Source organism: Elephantulus edwardii, unplaced genomic scaffold, assembly GCF_000299155.1.
Source record: "Elephantulus edwardii isolate Elephantulus edwardi_28Jun2011 unplaced genomic scaffold, EleEdw1.0 scaffold00102, whole genome shotgun sequence".
NCBI lineage: Eukaryota > Metazoa > Chordata > Mammalia > Macroscelidea > Macroscelididae > Elephantulus > Elephantulus edwardii.
Genome location: NW_006399852.1, coordinates 10,953,686 through 10,978,941, shown reverse-complemented (window position 1 = coordinate 10,978,941; position 25,256 = coordinate 10,953,686). Strand labels below are relative to the sequence as shown.

At 40.0% G+C, this 25,256-nt stretch overlaps 1 protein-coding gene across 1 annotated transcript in view; it reads right to left on the bottom strand.

The window, feature by feature from the left end:
• HIVEP2 (human immunodeficiency virus type I enhancer binding protein 2) overlaps positions 1-24,613 on the bottom strand; it is a 121,668-nt gene extending 97,055 nt beyond the window's left edge. Inside the window, exon 1 of the mRNA XM_006891666.1 lies at positions 24,496-24,613. The gene's annotated coding sequence lies outside the window, so the exon portion shown is untranslated. The remainder of the gene's footprint in view (positions 1-24,495) is intronic.
• Between the last annotated feature and the right edge of the window lie 643 nt (positions 24,614-25,256).

The window sequence follows — 25,256 nt, the reverse complement described above, 5'->3', positions numbered from 1 at the left end:
GGAGGGGGAGGGGGAGGAGGAGAAGAAGAAGAAGAAGTAGTAGTAGTAGTAGTGACCAGTGCTGCTTTTGAGGGTAGTGTTCATTTAAACCTTGTAATGTTCTTTGCCATTGAGTCGGAACTGATTTATAGCCCTCTCCAACAGGTATTCAGAGGTGATGAGTCACGCTGGAAGAGATTACCCAGCTCCTCTGAGGAAAGAGTCTTCCTCTAATTTTGAGTAGCCACAGTACAATGATCTTTCACAGCATAAAGGTACCAGCCCCAACAGGACTGTGGCTGAAAATACCTGTGATTTCTACTGGGGACAAGTCATAGATACACTACAAAAAAATAACAGTAGCCTAGCTCCTGGGTACAGCTGTTAAGGTCCCCAAAAAAATAACCCTTCTTAAGTCTCATTCAGCCACTTTCTTTTTAATAAAGACTTTACAATGCTCTGGTACTTCATAGGTGTGACACTGCACACTGTGGAACTAGACAGTATCTTAATTAGAAAGGAATAGTTGAGAATCAGTAAATATCAAGTTGAAAAGACAATCAGGGAGCTCTGGTAGTCTAGTGCCAAGAAGCTGCACTGCACTCCCAGAAGTACACAGTTCAAATCCACCAGATGCTCTGCTGGAGAAGGAGAGGCAATCTTGTGTACCAGTCAGATCCGATTTGACAGTACACACACACAAAATAATTTTAAAAAAGAAAGAAAGAAAAAGCAGAGTCATTCATCTAAGATGGTGCAACAGATTCTTCTGTAACAATGTATGGTCATGAAAAGGACTCTTATCTTCCTTCTCTAAGTTTTCTAAACAGTCATTCAAGAACTACTAGACAACTAGTAATCAGAACAACTGCACGCCTGAACATCAGAACACTTGAGGAATATTTTTACTTCAATAGTTCCTAGTTATTCCCAACTCTGTGAAATAATTATTTATATTAGTTCCCAACTGGACACGAAACAATAAATCTGGATTTTAGCCTTTGTATGTTGCGATTATGTACAGTCAAGTCAAAACTCTCTCATAGCTGAGCCTCCAGGCAGGAAATCCCACAAGAGGCACATGCCCATAGGAGCACTCTTTATAATTAAATTCCTAAAGAAACATTTAAAAGTTTCTATTTTATTTAAATAATTTTGGTTTGGTTTTTTATTTACCCACTGTAATTATGTATTTGTTAATAATATGTAATAATGTAAACTTTAGAAGGAAACTAACTTATACAAATATTCTTTGTTACATTTTTTTCACATAACTCATTTTAATGGGAATTGACTAATATTTAACATACTCTTCATAAACATGTACTTTATTTACAAATTCTCTAGGTACTGAGAGTAAGTTGGGATCCTTACACATTTGCTTCCTTCCTGGAACTGAAAAAAAATTAAAAATACACTGAAGGGGACAAAAAGCAATAGAAAAATCTCAAAACCATCAATCTCCTTACATTTTTAAAAGTTGGAAGCAATGAAAGTAAGCAGAGTTTTGTGAAGTGTGACCTACATAAAGTTCACCAACAAAGCACTGTATATTCTTTATTTAATGAACATTTAATTACTGTTCGAAATAATAAAATGGAGGCCGAAAATTATTCTCATCAAATCCACAATTTGAATGGTTAAGTTGAAATCCCTGAAGTTTATATTCTTTACGAATAAAGATTTAATCACTGACCAAATTAATAAGGATGTGTGGGGGTTGACCCCCATAGATATTGGCAGCAAAAGTCTTTTCTCCACTTGTTTGCTCTTCAAACTCAAAACACCGTTAGCAGCTGAGGACATGGCCTGGAACAGCAAACAACAAATGCTGGCAAAGTTGTGGAGAAACTGGAACCCTTATTCACAGTTGGTGGAAGTGTAAAACAGTGCAACCACTATAGAAGGCTGTATGGCGCTTTCTCAAAAAGTTGCAAACAGAAATACCATTTTACCCAGCAATTCCACTACTGGGAATATATCTTAAAGAAATCATAACTACCACCCCAAACAGATACATGCACCTGTAATAAATAATAAATAAATGATAAATAATAAACACCTATGTTTATTTTGCTTTGTTCACAATAGCAAAGAACTGGAAACAACCCAAGCGCCCATCAACAAACGAATGGATAGAGAAGCTCTGGTATATTCACACAGCAGAATACTATGTGGTATTAAAAAACAAGGAACTCAGGCAATATTATTCAAAATGGGTGACCCCAGAGGACATTGTCCTGAGTGAAATATCTCCATCACAAAAAGACAAATACGCCATAATGCCCCTGTTATAAAAGAGGACTGATGTAGGGGTTGGGGGGAGACTGAGAAAGAGAGGATAAATAATGTATACTGAATTGAAGCAGAGGAGGGAAAGAAATGTTTACAAGGGATATGTGATTAGCTATTATTGCTATGACAGGAGTCCAGAATGAAGGTAGCATAGTGGAGTGGACTTGGGGGGAGGGTTTGAAAAACAATGAAAGAATTTTTTTCTTTTCTTTTTCAAAGAGCAAAGCTAATTGGGGTGATGGGTGGGCAGGGAGAAAAGTGAACAATGAATGAATGGAAATCCAAAATCTCTTTAAACTTTCATTAAAATAAATTGAAAAACAAAGCAAAACAAACAAACAATAAAACACCAAAGAGCATGAGTTTTGGGGTAGCAACACAGTTCCCTATGAACAAAGCAACCAGACCGTTCTCCTAGACCCCATTCTCTTCTTCCCAGAAAAGCGTGGCTTATAACCAAATTTCTCCTAACACAGTCATGAAAGCAGTTCTGTCCAGTTTTAGCCTCCACCATGACTTTGATTCTCACCAGGTTTACCACTAAAACCTTGTAACTGTGCAACTCAGTAGCTCACACATTATCCATGCCGCCTTCGAGAACTTCATTGTCCACCTGGGAAACCCTCTACTTTACCTGAGCCAGTTCAGAAGCTTAGCTGAATCTCGTGAGTAAAGACACACACTGGGAAGTGAAGAAGAGGGAGTTCTGCCGATCGGGTCTGCTCACTTCCACACATTCGCAGACAGCACCGTTCACCCAGTTTCCCTCTTTTCCATTGTCTCTTCTCCCTGACTCCACGGCTCTGGGGGGCCATCTACGCCCTGCCTCATGTGACCCTCCAGGACAGATGTATTAAGATTAGGTCCAGCTGGAGGAAGGAAGGCTATAAAGCCGAAGACAGAGGCACATACCCCAAACACTTCACATTTTCGCTTATTATTCAAAGGCTAAACTTCATCATTTGTTTTTTACCAACAATTGACATGAACACTGAGGATGCTGTGGAGAGTTTTTCCTTCCACACGTGGAAATTCTAAGAGAACTATTTCTTAATCTGGATTCAGAGCCTGATATGCATCACAAACCCTATCAATTCTGTTCTCAAATCTGAATGATGGTTTTCTTTTCATATTTCAGACTGAAAAAGAACTCAGAGGTTTTGAAAATCAATATTCAAATTGTTTCATTACTTTTCTTTGTTTTACAATAAAACAAAAACTAAAGAAGTGGTTGGTGAGACAGACACAGTTTGAGTGACTGACCTAAGTCTGGCATCTAGTCTATAAAATCCAAGGCAAGAATCCCAGTTTCCCAACATTTCAATTTCTTTTTTCTACTTCCAATTAATCACTGTCTTCCCCACACACACATATCCCCTCCCCACAGAATTAACATCTCATATGATGCTTATTTGTTGCAACACAATATAATTATTATTCGACTGAGGAAAGAATTAACAAAGTTTTGATAACGTCAGAAATCTTAGAAATCACTGGGCTATCAACAGTCATCTTTCACATAAACTAAATATATATACACAAACAACTTTAATGAAGTTACAGGGAAGAGATAGAAGATTACAAAATTGAATTGTCTAAGACATCTAAGAAAGCATTGGAGTAATAATATTATTCTGAGCAGAATGATTTAAAAATATGTTCTTCAGAAAATGGTAACTAATTGCATCTGTTCTGAAAAGGAATTCACAGTGTAACCTTAAAATGGAATTAATTCACTTTCATTTTATTTTTCATCAGCCTCCCAAAATGTACCAAACAGATGCATGTAATATAAAGCACGTGGAAATAAATTCTAAGTGATTAACTCTGAGTAATAGTCTAAAATAGACTGATAAATATTTTCAACTGAATGATGAAATTATTCTCATCCAGTAAACCAAAAACCAATAAACAAACCCTCTAATGTTGAGTCAAAGTCAACTCATAGTGACCATTTGGAACTGAGGAGAATTGCCCATAGGATTCGTTTTTCGAAGCTGTACACTCTCCCACTTCATCTTCCTCCTGCACAGCAGCTGGTGGGCTTGAACAGCTGACCTAACAGCAACAAACTGCTTTACCCACCAGGGTTCCTTTAAACACCTTTATATTTGAGGCAAAATTTTAACAAACAAACAGAACTTACATCTGTCTTATAAGCCATACCAGCCAACTATCATGTTTTCAAAACCGAGAATAGAACTCCTTTATTTAAAAAGAACCCCAACAAAATTAAAACTGGTCCTTTAAAATGTCAATTATTATATATAATTCTTAGTTTACATGAAAGTCTATCTATCTATCTATCTATCTATCTATCTATCTATCTATCTATCTATCTATCTATCTATCTACCTATCTATCTATCTATCTATCTATCTATCTATCTATCCATCCATCCATATATCTATATTTGTGTATGTGTGTATGTATAGTTTTAAAAAATAAAGCTTTTATGAGGATTCTAGTGGCCTAGTCGTAAGGAGCTGCACTGCAATCCTAAAGGCAAGTGGTTCAAATCCACTAGCTGCTTCACAGGAGAAGGATGATCTCTTCCAGTGAGATTTATTGCCTCTGAAAATTCACTGGGGAGTCAGCTATGGTGGTTCCAACTCAACAGTACACAATAACAAAACAATTTACTGAAGAAGACCAAGGACTGTAGCTTTCAGTATGGAATGTATCTCATCATAAAAAGAGCAATAAAAATCTTCACAAATGGACCAATAAGTATTATTATAACAAATGGAAAATAGATGAAAATAGCCTTTTCCTGTTACTTGGATCTACAATTAACAACATTACACTGGGCTAATCCTCCACCAAGGATTTTTTAAAAAATTAAATTGAAAGGATGTCAGTGTGAAGAGTAAGGTGTGCTTGACCTAAACCATGATATTTTCAATTGCTTCATAACCATGGGAAATATAGACCATGAAGAAAGAATACTGAAGACAGATTTGAATTGTGGCATTGGAAAAGGATACCAAATTATTTCACAGACGGCCAAAAGAAGAGACAAACCTGTCTTGGAATGAACCTAGGCAGAGTGGTCTTTAGAGGCAAGGATTGTGAGACTGTACCTCACATACCCTGGATGTTCTATGAGGAGGGGCCCATCCTTAGAAAAGGATACAATGCTTGGAAAATAGAAGGGTCAGGGAAAATGAAGAAGATTCTCAATGAGATGAACTGAGAGAGGGGCTAGCTGCAGCCACAGGCTCACACACAGCGGAGGTGGCGAGGATGTTGCAGAACCAGGGATGCTTTCATTGGCGGAATGCAGGGTGCGATGAACTGGAGCTGCTGACCTGAGGGCAACCAGCAACAACAAATTGTCCCAGTAGTTTTTAGGTTGTACAAAAGTGGCTGAGAACCAAATAATTCCAAATTATGGAATTGTCACTTTGTAAAGGCCTATATATTATAACATACATTATAAAAAAAAAAAACACCCAAATAATTCTAGGCCTTTACAGAAAAAAATAAAAACAAACCTAAAACGAAACAAACTATGTCTTTTTGGCCAGTAAAGTTAAAGAGAATGCAATTATTGATTAATTATCAATTTCTCAAACTGAGAAATTATATGCTATTATATACTTCCTACCAGTCCTTGGAGAAGGACATCGTGCTAGGGAGGGTGGAGGGATAGCACAGGAGGGGGAGGCCCTCTATGGGGTGGATTGATTCAGTGACTGGGGTAATCAGGATGGGAGTGCCAGAGACAGTGCGATTGACACAGGACAGAGCAGAGTTTAGGGCTGTTGTACATAGGGTTGCTATGAGTCGCAAGCGCCTCGATGGCACGTAACAACAACAACAACTGCTAGAAGGACAATCAGGTTCATCCTAGAAAGGGTGAGACTAGGCTGCTCCTTGGAGGCAAGGATTCTGAAGCTTCATGTGACCCACTTTGGACATGTTGCAAGGAGGGACCAGTCCTTGGAGAGGAGGTTGGAGGGACAGTGCAAGAGAGGAAGACCCTTGATGAGATGGATTGATTCAGTGCCTGGGGTGATAGGGGTAGGTGTCTCAGAGACAGTAAGATTGGCACAGGATAGAGCAGGGCTTACAGCTGCTGTACATAGAGTTGCTACGAGTCACAAGTGACTCGATGGCACATAAAAACAACTCAGATAATAATATCCCACCACTTACAACCTTGAATCACATGTTGCATTCCATTCAAATGTTTATGAATATATGCTGCAAAGCAAGTAGGGGAAAAAACTGGGCTCTTGTTTTCTCATATAGCAGGATTATCCCAAAATAAAAATAGGATAAATCTTGTCAGGCATAGCTGTCAGTTGGAAGAAAAGGAGAAATGATCAAAAGGAAACTGAAAAAAGAAAGAAAAAATAAAGTTTAAAAGAAGAAAGGATTGCCTTGAAGAGATATATCCCTAGACATAAGGTTTATTATACCCTAATAAATCGGTTACATACATTGAGATTGTTCACAGCTTTAGTTTGCTTGGCTCCACAGTCAATACTTTTGGCACCAGTAGCCAGGAAATTAAAAGACATATTGCAATGGGAAAGTCGGCTATTATGGACCTTTCCAAAGTTCTGAAGGACATTGGTGTCTCTCTGGAGACTAAGGTGTGTCTGATAAAGGCCATGGTCTTTGCAACCACTTGTGCATCACAGAGTTGGACAATGACTAGGGAGGATAGAAGAAGAATTGATGCCTTTGAGCTGTGGTGCTGGAGAAGAATATTGAGGGTACCATGGACTACTAGGGAAAAAAAAATATTCATCCTGGAGAGGGTTAAACTGGGCTGCTGCTCCTTGGAGGCAAGGATTCTGAGGCTTCGTCTAACATATTTTGGACATGTTGTAAGGAGGGATCGGTCCTTGGAGAGGGACATCATGCTTGGTAGGGTGGAGGGACAGTGCAGGAGAGGAAGGCAAGGCCCTCTATGAGTTGGATTGATTCAGTGACTGGGGTAATTGGGATGGGAGTGTTGGAGACAGTGCGAATGGCACAGGAGAGAGAAGAATTTAGGGCTTTGTACATAAGGTCGCTATGAGTCGCAAGCGACTCGACGGCACATAACAACAATAAATCAGTTTTGATTCCCTATGCAGTTAGAATAGCTAACACATTTGATTCTATTAACCTAAAGACTGGAAGTTTGAACTGACTAAGAGATACCTCAGAAGAAAAGACTAATAATTTACTTCCCTAAATATCAGCCAATAAAACTTCATGGAGCATAGTGTACTATGCCACGCGAGGTCACCATGATTTAGAGTCTTCACAGTGAAGTCAGTGTCCCTCTACTGAGCTTCCTCATTGGCTGAAAGGATCTTGCCTGTGTCTCTGAAAGTCTAAGAAGTGGCTTCATTAGGCGAATTCTCTGAAGATGTTTGCATGGACACAGAAATAAACACACTGGCCTTATCTAACAGAGAGTTTCAGTGAGATGGGGGAGGGGGGATAGCTTTCCAGAAAAAGGACCCAACATTACATTATATAAAGTCTGGTGGGATGCAGGACAATTTCTTGAGAAGCCCTAAAATGCTGCAGAACCATTAACGAAAAACTGGAATATTACATTTTTATAAGTAACGTATTTTAGGGTTTAAAATGGTAGGGAATAGTCTGGAGAAGTGAAAACATTAGTGTATCATATCTCATAAATGTACTTGCACACAAGTTCTTCATAAAAGGGAGAAACTCCTTTATATTGGCTAGACTTAGATACAAAGGCAGTATTTCATTTAAAACTTTATGTACACTTTCTCCATTCAGTTGTATTTACCAGTACCAACCTATAACACAATAAGAACTTAAAAAATAACAAACAAACCTGTATGTGCTGACTGAATGATCAAGTGAGCAAATAATTGCAGATGCGCTCCTGCACTAACTGTGCCCTTTACAAGTATATATTTGTAGGGTTAGGGTGCCATTGTTTCTGTAATCAGATTTATTATTCTTTTAATTTATTGTTGTTAACTCTTCTTATTCCCTTTTTCTAGTTTTGTTATAAATGAAAAAAACTTATCATTAGAGGATGGCCTGTTATAATCATAATTTGAAGTATCTCTGTGTAATTATATTAGTGCCTCTGTTTAAAACTGGGAAGGGCGTACGCCAGGGATGTGTCCTATCTCCATACCTTTTCAACCTGTATGCAGGGCAGATTATCCTGGAGGCTGGGCTCTATGAGGAGAATTGTGGCGTCAGGATTGGTGGAAGATCTATTAACAATCTGCGTTATGCAGATGATACAACTCTGCTTGCTGACACTGAGGAGGACCTCACGCACATGCTGCAGAGGGTCAAGGTCTGCAGCCTTCAGTATGGACTGAGGCTCAATGTCAAGAAGACAAAGATTCTCACCACTGGACCTATTGGCAGCATCAGGATGGATGGTGAAGAGATTGAGATTGTTCACAGCTTCAATTTGCTCGGCTCCACGGTCAACACTCATGGCCCCAGCAGCCAGGATATCAAAAAACGTATTGCGATGGGAAAGTCTGCGGTTAGGGACCTCTCTAAAGTACTCAAGAGCAGCGGTATCTCTCTGGAGACTAAGGTGCGCCTGATACAGGCCATGGTCTTTGCAATCACTTGTGCATCAGAGAGTTGGACAATGACTAGGGAGAACAGAAGGAGAATTGATGCCTTTGAGCTGTGGTGCTGGAGAAGAGTATTGAATGTACCATGGACTGCCAAGAAAACAAACAGATTCACCCTAGAGAGGGTTAAACCAAGCTACTCCTTGGAGGCAAGGATTCTGTGGCTTCGTCTGACATACACTGGGCATGTTGCAAGGAGGGACAGGTCCTTGGAGAGGGACATCATGCTTGGGTGGGTGGAAGGATGGTGCAAGAGGGGAAGACCCTCTATGAGATGGATTGATTCAGTGACTGGGATAATTGGGATGGTGTGTCAGGGGCAGTGCAATTGGCACAGGATAGAGCAGGGTTTAGGGCTGTTGTACATAGGGCCGCTATGAGTCGCAAACAACTCGACGGCACATAAAAACAACAACAACCTGTCGATATTCTTTGATCATATCCACTTTGCTGTAATAATTCCTTACAAGAAAACAACTACAACAAAACTCCAAGTTTCACCCCTTTCCATAGCATAGTAATATGCTTTTCCAATATAACAAAGCACACTTGGATTTTACCTTTAACAAGTTGTTAGTATTCTTAAATGTTAAATTAGTATTAACACCAATGTCCTCCTGCTAGATTCCTGGGTCCCTGCACTGTGTCCTCGGTATGCAACACACTCTGCCTCAAGACCACTGTGTTCTGTCTGTTTATTACACATCAGTATCCCCGAGGAATAGGAAAAGAACTGTGTGCGTGCACGTGCGTGCATGTATTTCCCTGGATTGTTCTTCATGGAAACCTCCCTCCACACGGGAAAAGAGCCAAGGAGAGCCCCAGGACTTCCCTGACCCTGAGCCAGGGGCGTGGTAACTGGGTGCCCAAAGGCAAGGGCCAGGAAGGAGGAAAGAGGAAGCTGTCAGGGGACAATGGGTCAGGACCTGGGAGTGAATGTTGAGATCTACTGGTGATAAAAATCATTTTAAGACCCTAGCATTTCTGCAGTAATTTCATGTTGGCAAAAATTTCTCACTTTTGACTAACACATTCTTAAGTGATGCCCCTCAAACAAGTCAGAGTCGTGTCCTTGGGTGCTGTGGCACCAACTGCATGTGGTCGCACGCCACCCTCACAGGCTCCACTGTGCACTGCTGCCCACAGGGCCAGCCACCGTATTAACCCATGTTGCTGAGGATCTTTTTTTTTTTTTTCACTGACCCTTTACCAAGAACGATGTTCTCTTCCTGGGTCAGGTCGCTCCTGACAACAGACCCACACAGTCTCGCCATTCTCACTTCTAAGCAGCATTCTCATTGCACTTTTTCCAACACAGATTTATTTATCCTTTTGAAGTCAATGATATATTAAATATTTTTGCCAATAATTTTGCCACCATAACTCAGAGGTATCAATAATTCTTCAGTCTTTCTTCTTCTTAGTCACTCTCCAGATATGACATACACGGAAATAAGCAAGGTTTTCAGCCAGGGCACCTTAGTCTTCAACATGACATCTTTGTGGGTTTTTTGGTTTTTTTTAACACTCTTAAAGATTTTTTTTTAATCTTTTTTTTTCTCTCTTATATTGCTGTGTGCCATTGAATAAGATGCGACTGGTATAAGAGGAGATTGCCCCTCCTTCTCAGCAGAGCATCTGGTGGATTCAAACTGCACACCTTTAGGATTGCAACACAGCTTCTTGCCATTAGGCCACCAGACCTCCCTGAGAGATAAAGCAGTTTGTTCACTGCAATGTTACTTGAGTTCCAGGATAGTACTACAATGAGTGTTGATTGTGGACCCAGTAAAACACAATATTTTAAAATGACAAACTTTCATTCCTTTAAGTACTAAAATTACGAAGGATTATATAAATTTACTGATCAGGAGAAATCACTGAGGAAGAGCAAAGCCTCTCACCCATAGACATTGTTTACAAATGTCTTCAAGACATGTGATAACCTTCCATAAAAGAATCCACCACCACACATCCACACAACTACCACTAAACTGAAACGTCATTAAAAGTCATCTCAACCTTTACATTTCCAAATTTATTGACTCTTTCTAGATCATAGCCCTGCTGGAATTTTTAAAGCACTTGATGCTAAACAAGATGTTAAACACACCTCCTTCATTATGTAACTCCCTGGCCTATAGTATATAGTAGTTCCTCAACAAATAAGAAATCCTTTAGAAAGGAATCTGGTTTTGTTTGACATTTTCCTCTTATTTGTTTTGTTTGACACTTTTGTCTTCTCATTTTCCATCTACATTTCTGACAGCTAAGATACTTCGGAATCCTCTGTCTGCCAACCTCCAAAGCCTAGTTTAAACATCAGAATTAACACCTTTCTCCTTTGTGCTGCCACTCTTTGCTATGCTTCTATTATTGCCTGAATCGTGGTCTGCTTTACATTTTAGATTATAAGTACTCATCTTTTATTTCCCACTTAATTTTCAGCTGAGAAACAAGACCATTTCACTTTTTTTTTTCAATACCCAAATAATATCTGGCATACAGCTGAGTTTCCAGAAATGTTAAGGGAATTCAAAGATATTGAATTGAATATTTAAGTCTTTCCTGTCTCCAGCTCTCTTAGAGCCAATTATATTCCAAAACCTAGAAATAATTTCTCCACAGTACACCTCCCTTCAGTGCTTTCTTTTGCAATCTTAGAATTATCCTGGTTCAGAACTTCATTATTCTCATGCAGAGTATTCATATAGTTTTAAACTTGTCCACCACCACGCTATCACCTATAATCTCAGTACCAGCAATGGAGGATAGGTTAGTCTTCTGAAATATCTTCCAATCACATCTGGATTAATAGTGTGTAAAGGGTTCTGTCCCCGTTGTGGTTGGTTTTAAGTGCCTCCAAGGAGACCACTACATATAGTAACTCCATGAACAACCTATGGAAACCCTGTCTTATTATGTGCCATGTTTATGATCTCTATCATGCTCAAGTTCATTGTAGTAGTCACTGTGTCAAATGTTCATGATCTTTCTCCTGCTCAAGTTCACTGTGGTAATCACCGTGTCAATCTGCCTTCTTGAGGGGCATCTTCTATTTCACTGACTCTCTCTACCTTTCGCAGAATGATGTCTTTTCCTAAAGACTGGTCTCTCCTGCCAACATGCTCAAAGTATGTGAGATAAAGTTTCACCATTTGTGCCTCTAAGGATTGCCCTGATTGCACTTCCTCCTAGAGAAAGTTGTCTGTTCTTTTGGCATCCCATAATATATTCAATACTCTTTGCCAACACCATAATTCAAAAGCACCAACTCTTCTTCAGTCTTCCTTAATCAATGTCCAACTTTCAACTGAGAAGAAAAAGGTGAACATATCATGATTTGAGTCAGACGGATCTTAGCCTCTATACATACATCCTTCTTCCTTAGCATTCAGAAGAGGCATATGACAGCAGACTTTCCCAATGCAACATGTTTTTTTATTTCTTGACTGTTGCTACCTTGGGTGCTGATTACTGATCCAAATAAAATGAACACTTTTGACAACTTCAGTCTTTTCTCCATCTATCATGATGTTGCCTATTGGTCCGATGGTAAGGATTTTTCCCCCTTAATGTTGAGACATAATCCATATTGAAGGCTACAATCTTCCACAGTGTTTCAAGTCTTTCACTTTCTATAATCAAGGTTGTGTCATCTGCATCATGTAGACTGCTAATGAATCTTCTTCTGGTCCTGATGTTACATTCTTCTTTATAAGTCCAGATACTAAAATTATTTTCTCACCTATAGAGTGAATAAGCATAGTGAAAGGATACAAGCCTAATGCATATCTTTCCTGAATTTAAACCATGCTGTATCCCTTTGTACTTAAAAAATTTCTCTAATGGGGTGGAGCTCCCTGATTAAAACATGCTTGGAAGGAGGAGTGGCATCCACTTCCATAATAGCTTGCCTCCGGAAACCCTATGAATGTGGAGAGAGGATAAAAGGCACCCAAGCGTTGTCGAGGACTCTCCTTCATAGGGTCGCTATGAGTTGCCTGCGACTCGACGGCACTTAACAACAACGCCTACTAATTACCTCCTACGGCCTCTATGCTTTCTAGATGTGCAGGTACTTCTCCTTGCCCCTCCCAAATGTTGTGATCTAAATATATCATGTTATTTCTGTTCCCATGATTCCACTCACTCTACCCATCTCATTTCATTACCTGTAATCACACTATTCTACCATTTGTCAGAGTCATGTTCGTTTTAAAGTCTTCCCCAGGAAGATCTTCTTGCCTGCTTGACTAACCCTTCCTTACGCACTCACAAGAAAATGCACCTATTCATTTCTCCTCTGAATTGCTGTTGTTTGTTGTTATGTGCCAAATCACTTGCGACTCATAATGACCCTATGTACAATAGCCCTGAAACCTGCTCTGTCCTGTGCCAACTTTACTGTCTCTGACACACCTACCCTGATTATCACAGTCACTGAATCACTCCATCTCAACGATGGTCTTCCTCTCTTTATCTCTGAATTAGTAAAACAGTTATTTACCAATTTCTGAGTGTACACTCATTAATGCTCTCATATTCAAATCAGGTATCTGTTGCAAGGAAGGACTGGCCTTTGGAGAGGGACATCATGTTTGGGAGATTGGAGGGACGGCGCAGGAGAGGAAGACCCTCGATGAGATGGATCGATTCTGTGACTGGGGTGGTGGGAATGAGTGTGTTGGAGACGGCGAGGTTGGCACAGGATAGAGAAGTATTTAATGCTTTTGTACATAGGGCCGCTATGAGTCGCAAACGACTCGACAGCACATAACAACAACAACAACAATTCATCTCATCCCTCCTTTATGTTTCCATGCATCCTGAGGGCTGAAATGCCAACTCACGCATCATCATACTCCTCTGCAGCACTAGAACACTAAATTGCATATGGTAGAACGGCCATAAATATTCATTGAATTCAACTGAACCAGAGCTTTCACAGACAACAAAAAGCTCAGGTTTCATGGAAGAAGGATGAAGACTCAGGCCAACTCAGTGCTGGCGTCTGCGATGACTGATGTTCACAAAATTTCTACTTAAGGCTGATGACAGAATCGAGCACTGCTACGGTCAATGAATAATTTATTTGTGCACAAAACATTCTGTTAATGGAAATCTTTTTATGGCTCAGGATCTAAAATATATTTACTGCCCTATAGTTATTAAAGGTTTGCTTTAATCATTAGCACACAAGGTAATCACAAATGATAATTACAGGATCATTATATGCCCTTAAACGGATTTAATCAAGATTGTGTCTTCTGAAATTCAAAAACTCCTTCGTGGAAGGTGATGAGAGTAGATTACACTGGAGCCAATCAATTCGCTCCTACCATTACCATTTAAGAACCTAAGGGCTCTGTTGTTGGAAATACCACCAACTGAAAGAACAACTGGAGATACAAATGTCTAGTCCATTTTGTAGATCTTTATATGCAGTTAAAACTCCCCCTGCTTCCTTGAACTAGATTGTCTCGATCAAGTGCATCATGAAGACAGAGAAGTGCATGTGTTTGCACATTCCCTAGATTTTCCAGTCTGCCAAAAACTGTTCCTCTGCTGTGCTATTTCAGCAAGTCGTGAGATGGCAACGATCGTGCTCCTCCGAAGGAAAAGATAGCTATTTTCCCCATATGTTTTTATTTTAGAAGGCAACAAGGCACACTTCTGGCTGCTGAGAGTACTCTGACAAGTCCACATGTTCCTAAGGAGGTGAATCTGGGGAATTCTGGCAGGGTGAAGGTGGAAAAAAACCCCAAAAACCATAGTAAGCTCTTGGGAAATATTTAAGAATGAAAAAAAGAAAGGGGAAAAAAAGAGGAAGGAGATGCAAGTCTTCCAATGAATTCTATTTCCAACGATAAATCCTCATTGTGGGAGACGGGGACAAAACTGCATGAAACACATCCTTCTCGCCATCTTATATCTCAAACTCAACTGGGAGGCAATGAAATTAATCACACTACAACTCAAAACAGCTTCTTTTTCTTTTCACTTCCTTTTTCTATTAAAAGTAATGAACAAACCCAAAGCTCTGTGTCATCACTGACTGCTTCCTTCTGCTCTTTAGCCTCAGAGAGAACATACACACACACACACCCCACACACATCCTTCTCACACCCAAATAGGCAGTCCCACAATGGCTTCCTGTCTTCTTCTGGCCTCATATTCTCCGATTCCTGTGGATCTCTATTGCTACCACTCCAGTTCAGGCCCTTATCACTTTCCCGATCTCCTGGCTCACAGAATCAGAAGATCAGAGGGGACTCTGAGTCCAGCTGGCAAATTTCCAAAGGACAGGTCAGGGCACTGTGCCCTCAGCTACACGGAATCTGAGGACAATTACCAGAGGCAGTGACCTGTAGATTTGCCAGGAGAGAATTAAGGAAAACAATGTGAGCTGAAAGTAGCCACAGAGCATCACAATGCAAAACCCAAGAAGGAGGGAGCCCAGGGGGGAAGACTGGAGGAAGTGAGGTCACCAAGAACTCCCTGAACCTGAGGCTCAAGTGCCCCAAAAGTTTTCCAAGCAGTGTCTCTGTGATGTCAAGTGTGGGAGGAGACGGAAAGGGCTCCGCACAAGGTGACAGCTCCCTCTGAATTAATGTAAGCCATTCCTAAGTGGCTCTGTGCTTGCTGTGAGTCTTCACCCACTCAGCCCCACCCTCACCTCCACCCCCCACTGCCATCCAAGACAACCCAGCCAGATTTATCTTCCTAAAGTGCAGCTCTGATTGCATCATTCTTCCTGCTCAAAAATTTCCAGGGACTTCCAACCACAGGCCAAATTCAATTTACATGCCTTACTCCTGAAGTCAAAGGCAGCTATGTTCCATCGTCATAACACTTTTCTCCAGGAATCTCTTCCAATCAAGAAGTCAAACATTATTTTATGTCTCAAAATCTTTTCAAAGAAGCCCTCGTGGTACAGCAGCTAAGAGACCAGTTGTTAATTGAAAAATCAGTGGTTAAAACTCACTAATCATTGCTCAGAAGAAAAGACCAGGTGATCTGCTCCCAAAAAGATCGCTGTTATGTACCATAGAGTTGGAACCTACCCATAGACGACTCTCTAAGTGGATTTTCATAGTCAACAAATTGCAGAGAAGGGGTTTACCTCTCTTGATCCCAAAGAGTAGCTGATGAATTGGAACTAATTTTAGTTTAGCAGTGATCTGACTTAAGCCACCAGAGTTCTTGACACTAAGCCATCAGAGTTCCCATGTATATGTATGTGTGTGTATTGTGGATATACAACTAGGGATAGATACAGAAGTTTCAGAGAACTCTGGTAGTTTAGTGGTAAGGAATTGCACTGCCAATCTAAGTGCATGCAGTTCGAATCTACCACCTGGTCTATGAAACAAAGATAGGCAATCTCCTCCTGTATGATTTACTGCCTCCAGAGGGTCAGGTATAAGTCAATTTTGACTCAACAATGGCATATCTATCTATCTATCTATTTATCTATCTATCTATCTATCTATCTATCTATCTATCTATCTATCTATCATCTACCTACCTACCTACCTACCTTCCTATGTTGTTATATGGCCAAAAGTTGAAATCAATTAATCAAATCAATGAATCACAGCCTCCCAAAAACCTGCTGAAGTGTGAGCTAGGAGCTGGTTCTGGCTTGACCGCAATGAGTATTGACAGCCAGTGAATTGCACAGGAGACTGTCCAACTTTTTAAAATACACATGTATACATACATATGTGCATAAAATCAACTGAATGATACAGTGATATAACACTGGGTTCAAATATATCAGAGATCTTAAGCATGGTGTAGGGTAGGGTGAGATTCAAATTTGTTGCTCATAGGATTGCTACGTCAACTTAATGACATCTAACAACAGCAACAAAAACAACATACACAGAGAGAGGGAAAGAGGGAGGTCTACTGAGTAAAGAGCTCTACTCTAAAATAATGTAGGTGTGGGGGGCTTGTGTGTGAGTGGCTCTGATGGCCCAGTATTTAAGGGGTTACACTGCTAACTCAAAGGCTATCCATCTCCGGCAATTTGAATTCACTGGCATCTCTGAAGGAGAGAGGAGGGCAATCAGCAGCGTGTTAACACTGGAGGGCCAGCTGGGAGTTGGTTCTGCACCTCTGGTTCTCAGGATTGCCCCACAACATCTGTGTAGGCAGGAGATTCACTTTGCCCAAGGCTGGTACCCAACCAGCATGAAGGTTTGGAAGAATGTTTACCACTGTGGTGTGCTGGCCTTGTCCCAAGTGGCCTCTCCAGACTGGCCTACATATTCAAGCACTTCCGGGGCTTGGACTGGCTGCTCTGGTGAGGGCTATGCTATGTATACGAGAAGTGATTTATTCTTGCACTGGAAAAAAAAAAGGTTTTGGATAACAGGGAAGGCATTCTGCCAGAAGAGGGAGTCCTTTAGAAACTCAAGAATGCACTGCTGAGGGTCTGTGGCTGGAAATCCAACCTCTACCAATGCGCACCAACACAAAGACATAATAGCAAATGCACTGGATGAATTTTTTTAAAAACTGAAATTGAAGTAATCAACATGAAAAAGTATTGATAGAGTGTGCTTATGAAAATAATGTGCAGGGGTTGGAAGGTAATGAAGATATGTATCATTTGAGCACCATTTGTGAAAATGTCCTTGGCTTCAAGCAGATTATAGTGTCAAAGGACATAAAATTCTTTCAGAAATCACTCTAATAAAAAGCATGAGCACAAAATCTCACACGAAAAGTGACATGTGAGAAGTATGGAGTGTTAAGTAGATTCTGAGGACAGTTGAGATCATAAAATATGGTCACAAATGACACTAGAATAAAACAATTAACCAGAGTCTGATACCATTAAAATGTATTAACCAATAATGCAAATAATACATGAGGTAGAAAATTCAATTAGCAAGGCTAATTTGTCTTTCGGTAATTCAGGGATGAGAAGTCAATGTGATATCAGATTCAAAAAATAAAGTGAAGATCTCTAAGTGGGTAATTTTATCCAATATCTAATTTAGTAATTTAGAACATAGACTCGACTGCCAAGGGAGCTCTAATTCCAAAAGCCATTCTTGTTCAGTAAGGATAGTGCTTGGAGACTGGGAGATGCACAGAGCAGGAGGCGAGATGGGGTAGACTTAATAATTAGTGTCAGCAAACTTCCATTTCCAGAAGAGAGCCAGGCCTATCAGGGGTCTGGGAAGACTCATGTCTGTGGGTCTAAGTATTTCACTCAGGTCTGTGGGTCTAAGTATTTCCTCCTTTGGAAAGAAAATAGAGGTGCACTGTCTGCACTAAAATTATGAAATGTGACTCTTCCGAAAAATCCAGGAATGATTTGTATTTCAATATAGGACACATCCTAAGTAGAAAACAAGGACCATGTCAGGACGTGTGCCAGTGTCCAGGCAGTGGTGGATATACTATCTGAATCAGGGAGGAAAAGTCTGTCATGCCACTGATGTGGATTCTTGGTGGACCCGTGAGTTTTGGAGTAAAAGAGTGTTCTGCAGGACTTTTCAATGGTTGATTTTTCAGAAGCAGATTACAAGAATAATCAGTCTATGAGTGTACTTGAACCATTTGGTTGTAATAACCAGGTTGGGTTTCTGATTCTATGACTCACAAGTGCTTTGACTTTAAGAAAATCATTTAATTGTAACCTTATCCTCATACACAAAATTAGGTGAGTAATATGTGCATGAGTTCTGGTGGCCTAGTGGCAAGAAACTACTCTGTAATCCCAAAGGCACGCAGTTTGAGGCCACTAGCTGCTTCGCAGAAGAAGGACGGACAATATCCTCATGTGTGATTATCTGCCTCCGAAAACCACTGGAGGGTCAGCTATGGGTCAGCTCGAACGCCACTGTCCACAACAATACCTGCGTAAGAGTCACTGCCATAAACACAACCCAAGCTTTAATCCTCCATCATCAACAGAAACCATGTGTATACCACTAAGTCATATTGCACAGATTTCCTCCAAAGAGGGAGGATGATAAATCCTTACACAGCCATCCTATACTGCAAAGGAAAGAAAGAAGGATGGACAAAAGGGAATATTAGAAAATGATACAAAAGCAACCCTTATTTGGATTCCAGGTGGTACAAAGCATCCCTCCAATAAAATGCCTTGCTTATACTGGTAACTTAACTAATAATACTTGTTGACAGAATGAGTCAAGGTGAAGGTACAACTGAGTGAAACGCTTGAGAAACAGAACTAAGTTGGGCTCAAGAGCTTATGAAAAACACTTTGGAAGAATGAAATAATGTGGTCCAAGAAGCTAACAATAATTGACTTTGCTTGCAGAAGCTAAAACGGCAAAGCATGCAAATAGCTGGTATGACTTGGAATTTGCAAGACGGCAGTGTATCTGGGTGGGTGGAATAGTACACAGCGTATAAGACTGCTAACTTCAAGGCCGATGGTTCTAATTCATGAGCTGCTCTATGGGTGAAAGATGAGCAGTCGCCTCCCATATATATCTACAGCCTTGGAAACCTGATTGAGAGTTGCCCTGAAAATAAACTGAAGAGCCCAGAAGGCACGCAAGGCAATAAACAAGGAGGAAGCTTAGCTGCATGCAAAGTCTAAGCCCTGGCCACTTTAAGGAGGCACTTACAGAACAGTTATTGTTCTTACTGTTATTGTTGTCGTTATGTGCCATTGAGTCACCTGTGACACATATTGTCCCTATGAACAACAGCTTTAAACCCTGCCCGATCATGAGTTAATCTCACAGTCTCTGGCAAACATGCCGCCATTACCCCAGTCACTGAGCCAAACTATCTCACCCAGGTCTTCTCCTGTGATCTTCTACCATTCCAATTATGATGTCCTTCTCCAAGGACTGGCTGCATCTGGAAACATGCCTAAAGTATGTCCAATGGAGCTTCAAAATCCTTGACTCCAAGGAGCAAACTGGTTTCCTCTTCTCCAAGACAGACCCGTTTGTTCTCTTAGCAGTCTGTCATATATTCAGCACTCTTTCCCAGAACCACAACTAAAAGACATTGATTCTTCTTCTGTCATCTTTAGTCACTGTCCAGCTCTCTGATGTGAAGCAAGTAACTGTAAAGAAAATGCCTAGATTAGGCACACCTTAGTCTCTAGACTGATATCCTTGCTCTTTTGCACTATGGAAAGGTACCTGAAAAAATACATTCTCAATACAATTTGTCTTTTGATTTCCTGAATGCTGGTGCCAAGACTGCTGATTGTGGATCAGAGCAAGCTGAAACTGTTAACAATCCCAATCTCTTCTCCATCCATCATGGAGCTACTAATTGGCCTGGTGGTGGGAATCTTTGTTTTCTTGATGTTGAACTGCAATCCATAATGAAGACTGCAGTCCTCGACCTTCTACAGCAAATGATTCAGGTCCTCCTCAGTTTAGGTAAGCAAGGTTGTATTATTTGTATAACGCAGGTTGTGGATGAGTCTTCCTCCACTCCTGATGCCACATTTCTACTCATAAAGTCCAGCCTCTTGACTGATCGGTTCTACATACAGATTGAAAAGGTATGGACACAGGATGAATCCCAGATGCACCCCTTTCTTGATATTTAATTCATTCATTCATTATTTCCTTGCTCTGTTCTGATGCCTGTTTCTTGGCCTAAGTATAGATTTCACATCAGCATAATTAAGTTCTGGGATTCCCATTTTTCTCAATGTTAGCCTCAATTTGTTTTGATCCACACTAAACAGTATCTCAAGCATAATCTAAACTAGATCCAACCTAATGAAAAAGAACTTTAACACTATTGAGTACTTTGGGAGGAACTACAAAAGTCAACCTTGTAAGAAGACGGAAAATTACACGTGGCAGACAAATGCATTCAAGTAAGTGGTTCTGAGTATTAATTTTCGTCTTCCAACATCTATTAAAGCTATTGAAGAAATTAAGGCCTTACATTTGAAATGGTTTTAACATCTCACTTCCTGATGGGATTTTCATTAACTGCCTTCCAGCCCTTTAATTATTCAAAAATTTTCCAAATGGTACCATGTGTCTGTAACAATGAAGATTATTGGTCACAAATAAATATTGAGACATGAACCTTCCAAGCAGAATGAAAAGATTCCCTGGGTTGCCACACTTGATTCTTTTATATGCAGGAGATGCTCAAAAGCTATACTAAAAATCAAGATTAAAAAAAAAAATCAAGTTCCAAAGCAGTTGTCTCAAGGGAGATTATTACCTTTTTTATATAAAGTTGAGGGGAGTTGTTGGCATGGCATAAATTACATAACCCTCTCCACAAACCCAAATGGAACCTACTGCTATGTGTCAATTCTGATGATTGTCACAAAATACCCAGGAGACATTGTACACCACTTTCCTCTCTTGTTCATTATCGTTCATGGGACTTTTCAAGTCTCAGTCTAGTCAGAAGTAAATTAAGCAATGTTGTTGTTGTGTACTATAGAGTCAGAACTGATTAACAGCTGACTCTCCAGCAGGCTTTCAGAGGGAGCTAATCAGACAGGAGGAGACTGCCCATGCTTCTCTCATAGAGAAGCTGGTAGCCTAGAACTGCTTCCCTTTGGGACTGCAGCATAGCACAATTTTAGAGTCATGAATATAATGTAGAATTTCTGTAACTCGAATCTTTTTTTACCTAAACTAAAATTAATATAAAAACCCATAGTCACTGAGTAGACTTTTATCTCCTAGTGACCTTCTAGGACAGAGAAGAAAAGACTAAGATGAATGTGAGATAAGACTCTGAGATTAGACATTAGAGCACCAGGAAGCAAAGGGAAGAAATCAAGAAATGAAGGAGCTGAATAGAAGATTTCAAATGACAGTTCAGGAAGACAAAACAAAGTAGTATAATGAAATATGCAAAGGGCTGGAGTCAGAAAATCAAAAGGGCTGAAAGCATTAAAGAACAAATTCAAGCTGTGAGTTGCAGTATTTAAGGATACTTTGAGCATCCTTATTAAATGAATATTAAATGATCCAGGGAGCATTAAAAGAAGATGGAAGGAGTATAGAGAATCACTGTACCAAAAGGAATTGGCTGACACAGAAGAATTTCATGAAACAACATATGAGCAAGAGCCTGATGAAGGAATAAATTCAATTGCTCTGAAAGAATTGGGAAAAAAACCAAAAACAAAAACAAAAAAACAAGGCCCCAGGAATTGATGGCATATGAATTGACATGTTTCAACAAACAGACACTGCCCTGGATGGGCTCACTAAGTGATGCCAAGAAATCTGGAGGACAACCATCTGGCCAACTGACTGAAAGAGATCTATATTTGTTCCCATGCCAAAGAAAGGTGACCCAACAGAGTGTGGAAATTATCAAACAGTATCAATACCACATGCAAGCAAGATTCTGCTGAAAATGATCCAAAAACAACTGGAACAGAGAACTGCCAGAAGTATAGGCTGGGTTGAGAAGGGGCCATGGTACTAGGAATATTATAGCTAATGTTAGATGAATCTTGTCTGAAAGCATAGAGTACTAGAGGAATGTCTATCTGTGTTTCATTGACTATACCAAGGCATTTACTGTGTGGATCACAACAAACTGTGGCTGACTCGAAGACGAATGGGAATCTCAGAACATCTGTGCTTATGCGAAATTTATACTTGGACCAGAAGGCAGTCATCAGAACAGAGCAAATAGGGAAGGGTGTATGCCAAGGATGTATCCTGTCTCCATACCTTTTCAATCTATATGTAGAACAGATCATTCAGGAAGCTGGGCACTATGAGGAGGAAGGTAGCATCAGGATTAGAGAAAGACTCATCAGAAACCTGCATTATGCAGATGACACAACACTGCTTGCTGAAACTGAGGAGGACCTGAAGAGCTTGCTGCTGAGGGTCAAGGACTGCAGCTTTCAATATGGAATGAAGCTCAACATGAAGAAAATAAAGATTCTCACCACTGGAACTAATTGGTAGCATTATGTGAGATGGTGAAGAGATTGAGATTGTTAACAGTTTTAATTTGCTTGGTCTCACAATCGACACTCATGGTTTCAGCAGTCAGGAATCAAGAGATGAATTACATTGGTGAAGTCGGCTGTCAAGGACCTCTCTAGAGTACTGAAGAGCAATGATGTCAGTCTGGAGACTAAGGTACACCTGATCCAGGCCATAGTCTTCACAATTGCTTGTTACATTTCAGAAAGCTAGACAATGATTAGGGAAAATAGAGAATTGATGCCTTTGAGCTGTGGTGCTGGAAAAGAGTGTTGAATATACCATGGATCAAGAAAACAGATTCATCCTGGAGAGGGTGAAACCAGGCTACTCCTTGGAGGCAAGGATTCTGAAGCTTCATCTGACGTACTTTGGACATGTTGAGAGTAACTAGTCCTTGGAGAGGGGCGTCATGCTTGGGAGGGTGGAGCAACAGAGAAAGAGATGAAGACCATTGATGAGATGGATGAATTCAGTGACTAGGGTAATGAGGGTAGGTATGTCACAAACTGTAAAGTTGGCCCAAGATAGAGCAGGTTTCAAGGCAATTATACATAAGGTTGTTATTAGTCACAATTGAATCCATGGCACATAACAGCAACAACAATAATCTTTAGAGAAACCAAGTGTCACTTCTCTCTTTCACGGAGCTGGCCTTAAACTGTAGGTCTTTTGGTTATAGCAGCCACATATTTAACTATCGTGACTTAAACTGTTTGTTGTTGTTGCTTTGTGTTCCTGAGTCAGAACCAACTCAAAGCTGACCTTCCAATGCGTGTAAAGAAGCTGTAAATTGGGAGGAAACTGCCCATTTTCTCTTGTGGAGCAGCTGGTGAATTAGAACTGCCTGTCTTTGGGATGTCAACAAAACTCCTTACCACTAAGCCACTCGAGCTCCTAAACTAGGGATATGGAACCCTTTCTACATTTTCTGTAACTATAAAGGGTTAATTAAAAGCATGAGTTTGCCTGGATTAAAAGAGGAAAAAAAGAATTACCAAACCCTAAAATCTGTATCTTTTCGATTTTTGATGCCAAGAATCTGCTTGAGAAAGCAGGCTTTACTATGCTGACATTTTATCAGTAGCCAAAGTCCTTTTCCCACTAAAGTCTGTCTTGGCAGCACCAGCAATTTGCTGAAAGCCTGAACGGCTCCTGGTAGAGAGTTCTCTATCTCAGGAGATAGAAACACAGTACAACAAGGAAGTTGACTTGAGCAAGTCCTTGGTTTCTAGTCTTACCACAGAAACCAAACATTCTGTAAAATCAGAGTGGTTTAATATAAGGCGACTAGCTAATTTATCCAAAATGGCCCCTGCATCTCCATTTGTACAATGCCATACAATTTCACATAGAAAAAAAAACAGTAAATCTGATACGCTCACATTACCTCAAGATTACAACAAGCAAGCCATCATTAGCATAGTATATAAAAGGATCTGGTTTCAAACTATAAACTGACAAAAATTTTCCAGTGTTCACTATATTTTCCTAAATGTGGTAAAAACACACAAACATTTCCCTTTAAATGATCCCCCAGATATCAATCACAGGGTTTGAGGGCCTCAAATCACAACTGTCAAAAGTTCACATAAAGCTTAGTATTGCGCTTAAGTGATTTTTTTTCCAATAATTTTGAAATAAAACCGAACAAAAAGTACTTAGATCCACTTACCCAGCAGATGAATATTAAAGAATCGGTTAAAAACAGTACTCCAACCAAATCAATTTGCTTGATTTTTCAAGTAGATCTGATTACAATCATCTTTTAAAAGCTCAAAGACACCACCTAAGGAGGAACAACAAAACACACATACTTTTTAAAACTTACGTCAAACAGAGGAACATAGCATGATCTAGATATTATTATTGACAAATAAAATAACAATCATCCTTGCCTCTTTTCTTAGGTCACTCTGCTACTTAAAACTTCTATACTGCAAAAGCACCTGGCAAATTAAATGAAGATTTCCAGTTCAGAGCAAACTGGATGTTCAATCTTGGAGCAAATAAGAACATAATGCATAAACGTAATAAAACAAGACAGGTTTAAAGCAGTAAAGATTTTCAGAACTGGGTGAAAATGATGTGAGAATGGTGGCAATATTATGTCAACATATTTAAAATTTAAAAATTTCAAACTCTTGGCCAGTAAGTCCAAACTGACTGATAGCTACCTCTCCATTGGGTTTTGGAGGCGGTAAATTGCTCCTCTATTGGGTAAATTGGAGGTGGGAGGGGAATATCTACCTTTCTAACCACCAGACGGACAGGTGAGGCCTTTGGGTGGGTAATGCATTTCCCTAGAGATGTTGTAACCAGAATCTAATCTATAAAATCAGAAATGAGGAGAAGATGAAGCTAATTGTTGGGGAGCTATATTTACTCATTTACTGATGCAGTCAGTGCAAACCTGCAGGCTGCAATTGGTTAAAG